A 14,487-nucleotide genomic window follows, 5' to 3' on the forward strand; every position below is an offset into this window, starting at 1 on the left:
TGTAAGAACTTACAAGAATAAATTTCCTCTTATAACTACTTTACTATAACCTTAAGGTTCTTATGAGTTGTTTTTTTTTTTTTCATTTTATTTGATTCTAATAATTTCTTGAAAGTTTCCCTTCTGGAGGCATGTTTTGTGCCTGTGTATTGGGAGTGCCAGTGACCTGACCACTCTGGGCTGGTGAGGGATGCTACATGTTTGGGGCCTGTGAACTCACTCTGAGCCACCCATGCCCAAGAATGTCTCCCCTCACCCCCTACCTCCTGTTTCAGCAGATCTTTGGTCCTCATGCCAAGCCTTGTTGCCTTTGGCTGCCTCCATTCATCCATGTCCCTACACCAGCTAACTCAGAGGACCAGAGATACAAGGTTCGGCACAATCCCCTCTCTGCTTCTACCCTCCCCCACTGCTGGCATCCATCTACTGGTACCCTCTTGGGACATCTCTCCTGTCCCAGACAGGGAGCACAGGAATATCTGGCAGCCATCCACCAGATGGAGTCAGTGAGTCCTCTACAGTAGTGGAACAGGGGTAAATGCTACAATTCGTGATCCTCACAGGAAAAGCAGGCCTGGGGTCATACACTGAAAAGATACCAGACGTCCAACCACAACTTTCATCTCAGCCATCAGCCCAGAGCGGCTGGTCAGTTGCAACCTGCACAACTGGTACATCTATGGATAGAACTCATACGACTCCAATATGGTTCAAATCCAAAATAGAACACTCACTGATGATCCTATATGGGCAAATACTTGCTCCTCCCTTAATAAAATAGACTTTTACATGGAGATAGGGAAACCTTGATGCAAAAAAAAAAAAAAGACAATAAACCAAGGGACCTATACCAAGGTTGCCTAGTACCACAATGGAACACTCCAGTGAAAACATAGAGGGGACAACAGAAATAGCATCTCAAAATGAAAGCACAATAAGTTATGTGACCCTGACCAAACAAGTTGATAAACTGGAAGCAAATCATCAAAAATCCAGGGCTGGATGCCAGGCATGGTGGTGCATGTCTTTAATTCCAGCATTCAGGAGGCAGAGGTAGGAGGATTGCCATGAGGTCCAGGTCACCCTGAGACCACATAATGAATTACAGGTCAGCCTGCACTAGAAGGCAAGACCCTACCTCAAGAAAAAAAAAAAAAAAACAGACAGGGCTGGGGAGATGGCTTAGCAGTTAAGGTACTTGCCTGCAAAGCCTAATAGTATGTTCAAATCTCCAGGTCCCAAGTAATCCAGACAGTGATGCAAGTGTGCAATGTCACACATGTGCACAAGGGGGCTCACACATCTGGGGTTCATCTGCAACAGCTGAGGACCCTGAAGCACCCATTCTCTCTCTCTCTCGCTCTTTCTCTCTCTCCCTCTTTCATTGTCTCTCTCTAAATAAAAGAATAAAATTTTAAAAGAACTTTAAACAAACAATTGCATAAATGAAAAGTATCAGAATCATCTATTATAACACACTGCTTTCCTCACTAGGCTTAACTTAATTGAGCAAAACAAGAAAGACTTCAAAAGAGACATAAATGAATTGAAGGTGAGTCAAAAAATAGAGGATCTCAATAAGAAGCTTAAAGAAGACATGATTAAATGCAAGAATGAATTCCAAAAAAAATCAGGAAAATTAAAGCATGACCTGAAATTGGAACTCAATATCAGGGTAGATGCAATATATAAAAATGCAACAGAAAACCAAAATCAAGTAGAACTTGTAAACACCTCTCTAAAAATCCTCTTCAACACAGTTAATAATGTGGGGGACAAAACATCAGATCTGGAACACAGGCAGAAGAAATGGTTCAAAAGTCTAAAAAGTTTGCTAACTTCAAAAAATTGTAAAACACACTGAGAGGGTATTGTTGGGTATCATAAAACAACCGAACATCCAGATCATGAGGGCAGAAAAATGGGAAGAAATTTAGGCCAAAGCTATGCAAAATACAGTCAATGAAATTTTTGAAGAAAACATGCTCATCCTTTCAAAAGAGAACCATCCAGATACAAGAAGCTTACAGAACAGGAAATGAACTGGACCTTAGAAGAAACTCTCCAAGTCACATTGTAGTTAAAACTCCAAACAATGAGAAAAAAAATAGGGCTAAAAGGAGAGAGAGAGAGAGAGAGAGAGAGAGAGAGAGAGAGAGAGAGAGAGAGAAAGCAACTCATATCATACAAAGGCAGTTCTACCCCAATTACCTCAGATTTTTCAATGGAAACCTTGAAAGCCAGTAGTGTTTAGAATGGAACACTTTAATGTCTAAAAAACTATGGCTTCCAACCCAAACTACTGTGATAAGTAATACTCATAATAGATGGTGAAAGAAAAGCATTCTATGATAAAATCAAATGTTATAATTATGTGAACACAAAACTAAACCTACAGAGCCCTTCAGGGAATATTCCACACAGAAGAATCAAACAACCAACCTCAATAGCCTATAAAAGGAAAAACACAATAACAAAAACTATAGTAGGTATGAAAATGATCAAGTCCCAAAGAAGCAACAAATACCATTAAAGCCTCCAATATGGCAGGGATTAAATCAAACCTCACAGATATAATGTTAATGTTTGAGGTTGGTTGTTTGACTCTTCTATGTGGAGTATTCCCTGAAGCGTTCTCTGTAGGGTATATTAATAACTAAAAATATACTTCAAACCAAAAGTAATCAAAAAGGAAATTTTTACTCATCAAGGGAATGGTTCAGAAAAAGCAATTCATAATAATAAATCAATATACACCAAAAAATGGTACACCACAGTTTATAAAACAAATCCTACTCAACAAAAAAACCAGAAATCAATCTCAATATGATCCTAGTAGGGGATTTCAGTACCCCACTATTATCAATAGATAGATCATCCAAGTAGAAAATCAATAGGGAAGTTATAGTTGTTAATACCATAGATGAATTAGATCTAACAGACATCTACAGAACATTCTACCTTAATTTTACAGAATACATATTCTTCTCAGCAACCACAAACACTGAAACTTTCTACAAAAGAGTATATATATTAGGGCATAAAGCAGGCCTCCATGAATTTGTGAGAACTGACGGAATTTCCTGCATCATAATGTGCCACACTCTGTTAATTCTAGAAATTAACAAGAGAATTAGCAGATATTATAGCTGCTCTTGCATGCTGAACAGCTCTCTATTAATCAAAGAATGGGTCCTAGAAGAAATCAAAAGGAAAATAGTAAAATTTCTACAACTGAATTATAATGAAAACTCAACATATCAAAACTTGTGGGACACATTGAAGGCAGTCCTAAGGGGAAAATTCATAGCATTATATGTCTTCATAACAAAGATGGAATGATCTCAAATTAATAATCTGATGAACCACCTAATGGCAGAAAATCAAGTATATTCATACACTAAGATATCCAGATGGAAAGATATCATTAAAACCAGAGCAGAAATTAATGAATAACTAAGAAAACAAATAAAAAAATTGAAGAAATCAAGAAATGGTTCTTTGTAAAAAAAAGTAATAATAATAAGCAAGTTTGATAAATCACTGATCAATTTCATCAAATGAAAAAATAGAAATCTCAAATATACAAAATGAAAAGAGAAATGTCACAAAGACGACAATGAAATTTAAAGAATCATCGGGATGTGTTTCCAAAACTTCCATTCTACATAATAGGATAACCAGAAAGATATAGATGAATTTCAAGACACATTCCACCTACCAAAACTAAATCTAGAGCAGCTCAATCTCCTAAAGAAACCTATTGCATCCATTGAGATTTAAAATGTAATGAAAAACCTCCCCAAATGGAAAATTCTTAGACCTGATGGATTCTCAGCCAGATTCTACAAGAACCTCATCAGAGAACTGAAACCATTTTTCTCAAACTATTTCATATAACTGGAAGATAGGGACTGCTTCCCAACTCCTTCTATGAAACTATGGTCATACTAATACCAACACCAGACAGAGATACAACCAGAAAAAAAAAAATCCTGTAGGCCTATATCATTGATGAACCTAGATGGCAAAATTCTGATCAAAATCCTCACAAATCAAATTATTCAACACATCAAAAACATTATCCACCTCAATCAAGCAGACTTCATCCCAGGGATGAAGGGAGGGTTCAGTATGTAGAGATCAATTAGCATAATATACCACATCAATAATGTTATACACCAGAACCACATGATCATTGCAGTAGATTCAGAGAAGTCCTTTGACAAAATACAACATTACTTCATGATCCAAACTCTGGAGAGACTAGGTGTGGAGGGTTGATATCTCAACATAATAAAAGCTATATACAAGTCACCCAAAGCCAACATCATACTTAATGGGGAAAGACTCAAAAAGTTCCCATTAATATCATTAACAAGACAGAGGTGCCCACTCTCACCACTGCTCTTCAACATAGTATTATAAATCTTAGCCCAAGCAATACAACAAGAAAGAAGGTATAAAAGGGATACAAATTGGAAAGGAAAAAGTGAAACCATCCCTATTTGCAGATGACATGACCTTATACATAAGTACCTAAAAGTCTCTCCCAAAATCTTCTTTTTTTTCTTGACTTATAAAAGCACTTATTTATTTATTTTTATTTGAGAGCAAGAGGCAGAAAGAGAAAAAGAAAGAGAACGAGAAGGGTTGTGTCAGGGCCTCCAGCCACTGCAAATGAATTCCAGACGCATGCACCATCTTACACATCTGTCTTACATGGGTCCTAGAAAATCCAACCTGTGTCCTTTGGATTTGCAGGCAAGCATCTTAACCACTAAGCTGTCTCTTCAGTCTTCAATGGCTTTTTGAAAAAATATTATTAGTTTTGTATTCAGCAAATACAGGCAGTTTAGTACCATTATTAGGCTCATCTGTGACCTGACCCCTACTCATTGGCCCCTCCTTGTTGAGGTATATGGGTTGTGCATTGTGGAGTTAGCCACAGTTATTGGTATGATAAATGTCTCTGCATATCATGACCAAACATGTGGCTCTGACATTCTTTCCAAATCTTCTAAAGGTGATAAATTCATTCAGCAAAGTGGCAGGATACAAATTACCACGCATAAATCAGTTGCCTTCCTATATTCAAAAGATAAATACACAGAAAAAGAAGTAAAATGTCTTTTTTTTTAAATTTAATTTATTAGTTTTCTTTTCAGTAAATACAGGCAGTTTGGTACCATTGTTTATGCTCATCTGTGATCTACCCCTCCCATTGGACCCTCCTTGTTGATGTATATGGGTCGTGCATTGTGGAGTTAGCCCCCAGATATTGGTATGATAAATGCCTCTGCAAATCATGACCCAACATGTGACTCTGACATTCTTTCCGCCCCCTCTTCCGCAAAATTTCCCTGAGCCATGTTGGGTTCATTTTTGGTCTGCTTCAGTGCTGAGGTGTTGGGGGCCTCTGAGGCTCTGGCTCTCTGATTTGGTAGGAGTTGATTTTTCTCTGGGTTGGTCTCCTTCCCCTTTGTGCTGGTATCCGGTTCACAGGAAGACATCACCCTTGCTTGTTTCGCCAGTTGTCCTTAGTTTCTGTTGGGCCCCTTTTGAGGTATGTTGGGGCAGCTCTCTTCTTAGGATCTGCATCTATCTGGAAATGAGAAGCATATTCTCCAACGGAGAGTAAGTTAGCACCCGGAAAATTGAGATAACACTTACTTTTTTGATAGACAGTTTGATAGTTGTAGGCCCTCTTATACCCCGTGATTGATGGTAGCTTGATATTGTAGAGTGGGCTTGTGTTTGGGTATGGTTTTGAATTGTTTCCCAGCTCCAGCTATGGGTCTAGTACCACTGAGTGGATCAGTTAGCCAAATCAAGAGCAATTGATTCCTCACCATGGCTGTGTACCACTATTGCACTTGTGTGGGCATCACATCAGGTTATTTGTTGCTAATTAGGTTAAACAATGAGTTGCTTGGACAGATCTTGGTCATTTCCCCCAGTCACCTATGTAGCGCCTTCTGGCACTAGACACGCTGACTGTCTGGGGACTGACTCTCTCCTGGCTTCCAGCCATGTCATTCCATTTTACGTGTCAGCTGCGTATGGAGTCTTCAGCAATAGGGATTTACCACTGGCCTTTGGTGGGTCATCAAGTACTCTGACAGAAGTCTGTCATTGTTTTGGGAAACCTTGTATGTTTCTCTGATCAAAAGCTCATTGTGGATGGTAGGCCCAAGCTGGAAGTGGGGGTTACAGGTCAGTGTCCACTAAGAAATTGAGGAAGAACATAACTAATATACAAGAGTTAGAGAGGAGAGAGATAGAGGGGAGAGGGGGAGAGGGAGGGAGGGAAGATGTAGGAGATTTAGGTCAGCCTTGATCCTACCCTCTCCAGTGTCTTGTGGTTCAGGTGTTTCCTGTAAGGGTCTAGTGAAGGTTCAGCCATTTGGTCTGTCTTTTAGGAAGTAGAATTTTATGGTACCATTGCCGTTTTGGTCCTGATTACTGTTTTCCACCCTTTGATTCCCTCCCCGCCCTCCCATTCATCCTATTGTCTAGTCCATGAGATGCTTGCTGTGTATGTAAGGTATCTCGGGTAGATTCAGGTTAGGTGTTGCAGATGAGTGAGACTATGTGTCGATTTTTTTTCTGTGATTGGGTAAGTTCGCTGAGAATGATCTGTTCCAGGTTCAACCATTTTTCCTCAAATTTCTTTATGTCGTTTTTTCTTACTGCTGTATAGAATTCCATTGTGTAGATATACCACATCTGTGTTATCCATTGTTCTAATGATGGGCATCTGGGTTGATTCCAGCTTTTAGCTATTATGAATTGAGCTGCTACAAACATGGTTGAGCAAATCTCTCTGGCTTTTGGTTTGAAGGTTTTAGGGTAGATGCCCAGTTTATACTCAGCAAAATAAATACCTCTGGTGGCATCACCATACCTTATCTAATGCTATATTACAAAGCCATAGTAATAAAAAACAGCATGGTACTGGCATAAAAACAGGAGTATAGACCAATGGAATAGACTTGAGGATGCAGATTTTGGGTCAAGCAACTATAGCTACTTGATATTCGACAAAGGCCCAAACAATATAGACTGGAAAAAAGATAGCATCTTCAACAAATGGTGCTGGACAAACTGGATAACCACATGCAGGAAACTAAAACTTGAACCACACATTTCACCATGCACTACACTCAAATCCAAATGGATCAAAGACCTCAACCTAAGACCAGACACTCGAATTCTACTGGAAGAAAATTTAGGAAGTACTTTCCATGATATAGGAATGGAAAAAGACTTCCTGAACAAAACTCCAGTGGCACAAGTTCTTAAACAGTCACTCAACCATTGGGATCGTATGAAGCTGAAGAGTTTCTTTACAGACAAGCATATAATAAGCAAAGCCAATAGAATACCCACAGAATGGGAGAAAATATTTGTAGGTTATCCAACTGATAGAGGCCTTATCTCTAGAATTTACAAAGAACTCAAAAGTCTAAACAATAAGAAGACAAATACCCCACTCACAAAATGGGGCACAGAGTTAAACAGACAATTCACAGAGGAAGAGATACAAATGGCAAACACACACTTATGAAAATGTTCATCATCCCTAATCATCAGAGAAATGCAAATTAAAACAACTATGAGATTCCACCTTACCCCAATAAGGATAGCCAACATCAAAAAGTCAAATGAAAATAAATGCTGGCGAGGATGTGGAGAAGCAGGGACACTCATTCACTGTTGGTGGAATGCAGGATGGTACAATCACTTTTAAAAGCAATATGGAGACTCCTGAAAAAGCTGACTATCAAATGTCTTGTTTTCAATAGCCACAAATAATAAATTAAAAAATATCCCAGAAAAGCACTAACCAAGGAAGTGAAATATCTATATGATGAAAACATAGAAAACACCCAAGAATGAAATTATAGAGGACATTAGAATATTTAAGGACCTTCCATTCTCCTAGATAGATATAATTAATATTGTGAAAATGGCAATTCTACCAAAACCAATATACATATTCAATGAAATACCAATAAAAATCCCAGCATTGTTATTTGTAAAGGTAGAATAAATAATCTCAAAATTCATATGGAATGGCAGAAGGCCACAAATTTCCAATAATATCCTTAGCAATAGAAACACCTCTGGAAATATCACTATACCTGTTCTAAAGCTTTACTAGAAAGCCATGTAACTAAAACAACATGTTAGTGGCACAAACACAGACCTATAGACCAACTGAACATAACTGAAGACCCATAACTTAGTCCAAGTAACTGCAGCTACCTTATCTTTGACAAAGGGGCCAACAATGTACACTGGAGAAAAGATAGCATCTTCAACAAATGGTGCTGCAGAAATTGGATAACCACATGTATAAAAATGATACTAGACCCCCTCCCCTCACAAAGTAACAAAATTAACTCCAAATGGATTCGAGACCTCAATATAAGACCTGAAACTCTCAAACTACTGGATAAAAAATATGGAGGCAACGTTCCATAATATAGGAGTGGGCAAAGACTTCCTGAACAATACACCAGTAACATAGGAAATTAAACAATCACTCAACTCGTGGGATTTCATGAAGATAAAAAGCTTTTGTGGTCTGGAGAGATGGCTTAGCGGTTAAGCACTTGCCTTTGAAGCCTAAGAACCCCGGTTCGAGGCTCGGTTCCCCAGATCCCACGTTAGCCAGATGCACAAGGGGGTGCATGCATCTAGAGTTCATTTGCAGAGGCTGGAAGCCCTGGCGCGCCCATTCTCTCTCTCTCCCTCTGTCTGTCTTTCTCTCTGTGTCTGTTGCTCACAAATTAAAAAAAAAAATTAAAAAAAAAAAAAAAAAGCTTTTGTAAAGCCAGGCATGATGGTGCATGCCTTTAATCCCAGCACTCGGTAAGCAGGCAGAGGTAGGATTGCTGTGAGTTTGAAGCCACCCTGAGACTCCATAGTGAATTCCAGGTCAGCCTGGGCTAGTGTGAGACCCTACCTACAAAAACAAAATCAAAACAAACAAACAAACAAAAAAAAAAAAGCCATAAACAGAACCAATGGGAGAACGAATGGGAGAAATTCTTCCCCAGCTATACCAATCAGAGAATACTCATATATAGAATCTAAAAAGAACTCAAAAACCAACTAATAAAAATATCAGGAGCTGGAGAGATGGCTTAGTGGTTAAGGCATTTGCTTGCCTAGCCAAAGGACCCAGGTTCAATTCCACACTACCCAAATAAGCCAAATACACAAGGTGGCAGATTTGTTTGGAATTCGTTTACAGTGGCTGAAGGCCCTGGCACATTCTTTCTCTCTGTCTAGCTGCCCCTTCCCTCCTTCCTTCTTTTCTTCCTTCCTTCCTTCCTTCCTCTGTCTGTCTCTCTCTCTCTCACTTTCAAACAAATAAATTTTAAAAAGTCCAACAATGCACTCAATAAATGGGGCAGAAAACTAAGGAGGGAATTCTCAAATGAAGAAATACAAATGGCTAATAGTCACTTAAGAAAATGTTCAACATATTTAACAGTTGGGGTCAGGTTCACATTGCTGGCAAAAATCACCCAACCAAGAGCACCTTGTGTATGGGGAGTATTTTGGCTTACAGAATCAAGAGGAAGCTCCACAATGGCAGAGAAAATGAGAACATGAGCAGAGGGTGGACGTCACCCCTGGCCCACAAAAGGTAGACAACAAGAACAGGAGAGTTGCCAACCACTGGCAAGGGGAAACTGGCTATAATACCCATAAGCACAGACCCAACAACACACTGCCTCTAGGAGGCCTTAATAACTTAATCTCTATCAGCTTGGAACCTAGCATTCAGAACACTGAAGTTTATGGGGGACACCTGAATCAAACCATTACATTAACCATCAGGGATATGCAAATTATAGCAACTATGAGATTCCACCTTACTCCAGCAAGGACAGCAATAATTGAAAAATCAAATGACAATAAATGTTCATGAGGACATGGGAAAAGAGGAACCCTCATTTTCTGCTGATGTGACTACAAACTTATACAACCACTCATAGGTTTGGGGATTTGATGGTAGGATGCACACATAAGGGATAACATGGGACATTTGTTCTTTTGATCCCAAGTTATTCAATATATATATTTATTAGTTTCATACATTTTCCTGCAAATTTTTTCTTTACAATTGATTAAAATTATGTTGTGTATATAGGCCACATTGTCATTATCCATTCCCCAGTTGATGTATATCTAGTTTGGTGTCATTTGCTTTCTTGATAATTGGCTTCTGACTAAAATGATAGAGAAACTCATAGTAGTTTTAACTTTTTCTGAGTGTGGTAGTTTGAATAGATGTCCCCCAGTTTATTCAGTATTTTATTAGTTTGTAGTTTGCATCTGCAGTAACCTGGCTGGAGGTGGTGTCACTGAATGGATCTTAAGGTGTGGTGGTGGGTTTGAGATTTCAATCTAAAGATACATAAAGTGTGCCTAGCTAGAAATCCTGAAGTGTGCTGTACTGTGTGGCTTTTAGCTTTTTGGGTTGTGCTGCTCTCTCTCTGCTTGGACCTGTGAAAGCAGACCAGATTTTCCTGCCATTATGGATCTTCCCCTGGATCTGTAAGCTTCAACAAATCCCTTCCTCCATAACTGTGTCAGGTCTGGAAATTCACCTCAGAGAACCTGAAGCTGTCTGCTACAGTGAGGGAACCCAGTAGCTGCTCAATTCACAAGGCTGGGTGAAAGCTGAAAAGCTGGAAGACCTGAAAGCTACACAAGTAATGAGGCTGGATACAGATGTATGCACTCAGAGGATAAATGAATTGTGGATGCATTCATAAGTAGAAAAAAGTTCCACATTCTCCTGGAGCTTCCTTATATACAATCCTATGCCTGAAGGACAACTCACTTTGAAGGACAAACTTCCATGCTAAATTAATCCTTCCAGTAAATGTCCTCACAGGCTTCCCAAAGTCCATCTCTCATTTGATTTCTAATGTAATCAAGTTGACAACAAAATGTAACCATCACAGTGGGGTTACATGTTTTCTTCCTTCTGTTATTTTGTCTCAGTGCTGAAGACTGCCTCCAGAGCCTTTGTCATGTTAGACATGTGCTCTATAATTGAACTGTAGCTCTAGCCATATATTCCATTTTTTCAAGGTAACTATAATAAGCTCTAATAAATATACTTGCATAATGTATAAATAAGCAAACATGTGTGATACTTTACAAAGATATTAACATTTAAGGAAATAAACATCCTCCTGAGTATTCAGCGTATGTCAGACATTGCTCTATTTCCTTGCTCTGGATTTCCAGTGAAGGACATGATGTCTATAGTTCTATAATTAAGTAAAATACATATGAGTGAATGAGGGCATGGTAATTTGTTTGTAGGACAGCAGACAGTTGCTTCTGTTCAGCCAACACACAACATTCATTTATGACGAAACAAATATAAAATCAGACCTGAACAATTCAATGTAATAACTGTGTGAGGAGTTTGGTGAAGAATATTTTATATAGAAAGACCAGTAAGTATCAATTCCACAAATGAAAAATCAACAGAGGGTATTGAGGGACAGTAAAATGCAACTGTGATTGAGTGAAGTCAAGTGACAGTAGAAAGGAGACTGTAGAGGCTGAGAAAGATGTGATCACATAGGGATGTGCATTAAGGCTTAATTTTTTTTTATGTGCAGTAGAAAACAACCCATGGTTTGAAATGTAGTTTTGTTTATGTCTTAGGATCATCACTGAATACTTTAGACTATGCAGGGAATAAAATGTGGCAGGCCATTGTCACAATGCAGGTGTGAAATGATGTTATTTAAGACAAGGGTTGTAGCAGAGAGATGATGCATTGTTCTAGTACAGCAGTCCAAAGCATAAGTTTGAAAATCCAACTTCAATTAAGGAAGCATTATCATCTACAAGTAATTTTCCTGTGAGATGATTACCTAACCTGTAAGGCTTAGTGTCACATGAATAACACGAATGGTGATTGTGAGTACTTTTGTCTAGTATCATTCTTAAATTGATTGCAATTAGTTATGTAAAATCTGTTACAATATGAAGTACATATAGACATTTGCTAAAATGGCTACTACAGTTATTATCAATAATATAAATAGATATATAATTAAAAGTGAAATATTGACTTCTTTCTTACTCACTTTCTGAAAGCAAATATGCACGATACAATCTAAAGATATGCCTATGAGTGCTGAGCCTGTTTGATTTCTGGAACACAATACATTTCAGCACCTGTAGACAATGGTCAGACCTTCTGGTAATCTTAGATACTTCATACTAAATGGAGTTTTGTTGGCTGTGATTAATTTATTATGAAATGAAGTAGGAGATATGGCTGATCTGTAACATTCCATTCTTTTTACACATTAAATGGTTATCTGAACCTGTCCTTTCCTCTCCAAAGTACTTCCACAAAGGCCTAATTGAATAGTAACCCGCATTTGTATCTGACCACAAAGCTTAGATTCCATCAGCTGTAGCTTCTTTTCATTAAATGCATATTTTAACATTTCTTCCATCAGAACATTCCACTTGAACACTTTGCAGCATGTTCTCCTTTGAGGATTAGGAAATACCTATACGGAACACTTTCCAAACATCCTAATTTCTTAAGGGGTTTATTTTTTTTTCTTTCTTTCTTTTATTTATTTATTTTTGGTTTCTTGTACATGTTCATTTTCCAACATTGTCATTATTTAGAAATACAATTAAAAGGCTATTAATTCTATACTCATTGTATACTCAACCTCCCTAATGAACAAGTGAAATAAACAGATGCTTGTCCTTCCTTTGTAAAGGAATTCCTGTCCCTTCACGCTCAAATAGTGAATTAAGATCAGAAGTTGCCTCACTCCCTCATAAGTCTTCTCAGCACAAATCCCAGCGGAGACAGTTATTTCTATAGACATAATAATTTGTAAATTAAAGCAATTATGACATGGTATTGGAATTTTTCATTTACATGTTACTCCTTCAATATATTACATATGACAAATTAGGAGCATTTTTTAGCTATCTTTGTAATGCCAAACACCTTAATACACCAAAAATGTCATCATAATGATTAGCCATTGACTGTTTGATGAGAGAATAGAAGACTGAATAAGAATATCTCTTTTATGTATAATGGATCATTTTGTTATTTTCTTTATAGTTTTGTTTTGACGTGTTAAAATTTGAAATCATTAAAATTTTTATACTCCTATTGACAGTTAAAAGAATAGAATTAAAAATATCGAAAACACCAAAATCCTAAAATGTTTCATAACATACACCATTTGGGCAACTATCTTTTAACACATAAATCTGTATTTATATAAAACAATAATATATATATATATATATATATATATATATATAGAGAGAGAGAGAGAGAGAGAGAGAGAGAGAGAGAGCGCAAGAGAGAGAGAGAGAGAGAGAGAGAGCACTTTATATACATATAAATTAATTGTGAAGTTCCATATCCAGATACCCAGTAGGCATCAAAAATAAATATTCAGTGTGAGTCCTTTCTTATCTTCACCCACATTTTCCTATTGATGTAACATTTATATGCATGCATGTCTCGCTCCTTCCCAGTCAGGTAATGCCGAGGGAAGGACCAGGCCTGCTGGTTCCTCCCTAGGGGTTGAGGGGATGATGAGTGTCGGATGACTCAGAAAACTCTCCTGGCCACCAGAGAAAAACCACACTGAGTCGGGAGTCTTTTCAATACAGGAACTCGCAGAAACAACTTGCTTTATTATATCATGTTGGGGATGAAGGGGGGGATTTTAGGATGGGGGAAGAGGTAAGGGCCAATAGTAAACTTTAACTATTGAAATGGTAATTACAATTAACACGTGGAAGTGGAAGTGGCAGGCTAGAAGCCATTATTGAAATGGTAATTATAATTACTACACAGAAGTGGGAGGGCAGAAACCATTAGGCGTCTTGCTGAGTGCTAGCTGGCCAGGGACAGGTCTCCAAACTGTAGCTAGGCTCAGGAAGTTCCACTAGGCCTCACACCTGGGCCTTTCAGAGCCCAACACATGCATAATATCATATAGGGGTATGGTTTTACTCATTAATGCATCCTGTAACTTACTTTTTCTCACTTAGAACCTCTTCATACAGTCTTCTATATTATCTGATATTGACCTAATGAATTTAATGTAGTCATATGAAATATAATTATTTGAATGAAAAACAACTTGTTAAACCACTAACATATTCAGATTGATCCCAGGGTTATTATTTTCTTATTTGTTTGGATTTTCACAAATACAAACTATGTATTAGATCTTTTAGATGTTTTAAGTCTGTTAAGATTGCTGCAATATGATGCCATAAAATGAATCTCTTAAAAAATAGAAATTTGCAATAAAAATAGAAATAAAAAAAAATAAAAATAGAAATAAAAAATTTGTTACACAGTTCTAGAAGCTGAATGTCATATATTAGCATGTTACCTGGTGAGTTCTAGTGATAGCTTCTTCCATAGCTAATAGA

Source organism: Jaculus jaculus, chromosome X, assembly GCF_020740685.1.
Source record: "Jaculus jaculus isolate mJacJac1 chromosome X, mJacJac1.mat.Y.cur, whole genome shotgun sequence".
Classification (NCBI taxonomy): Eukaryota; Metazoa; Chordata; class Mammalia; order Rodentia; family Dipodidae; genus Jaculus; species Jaculus jaculus.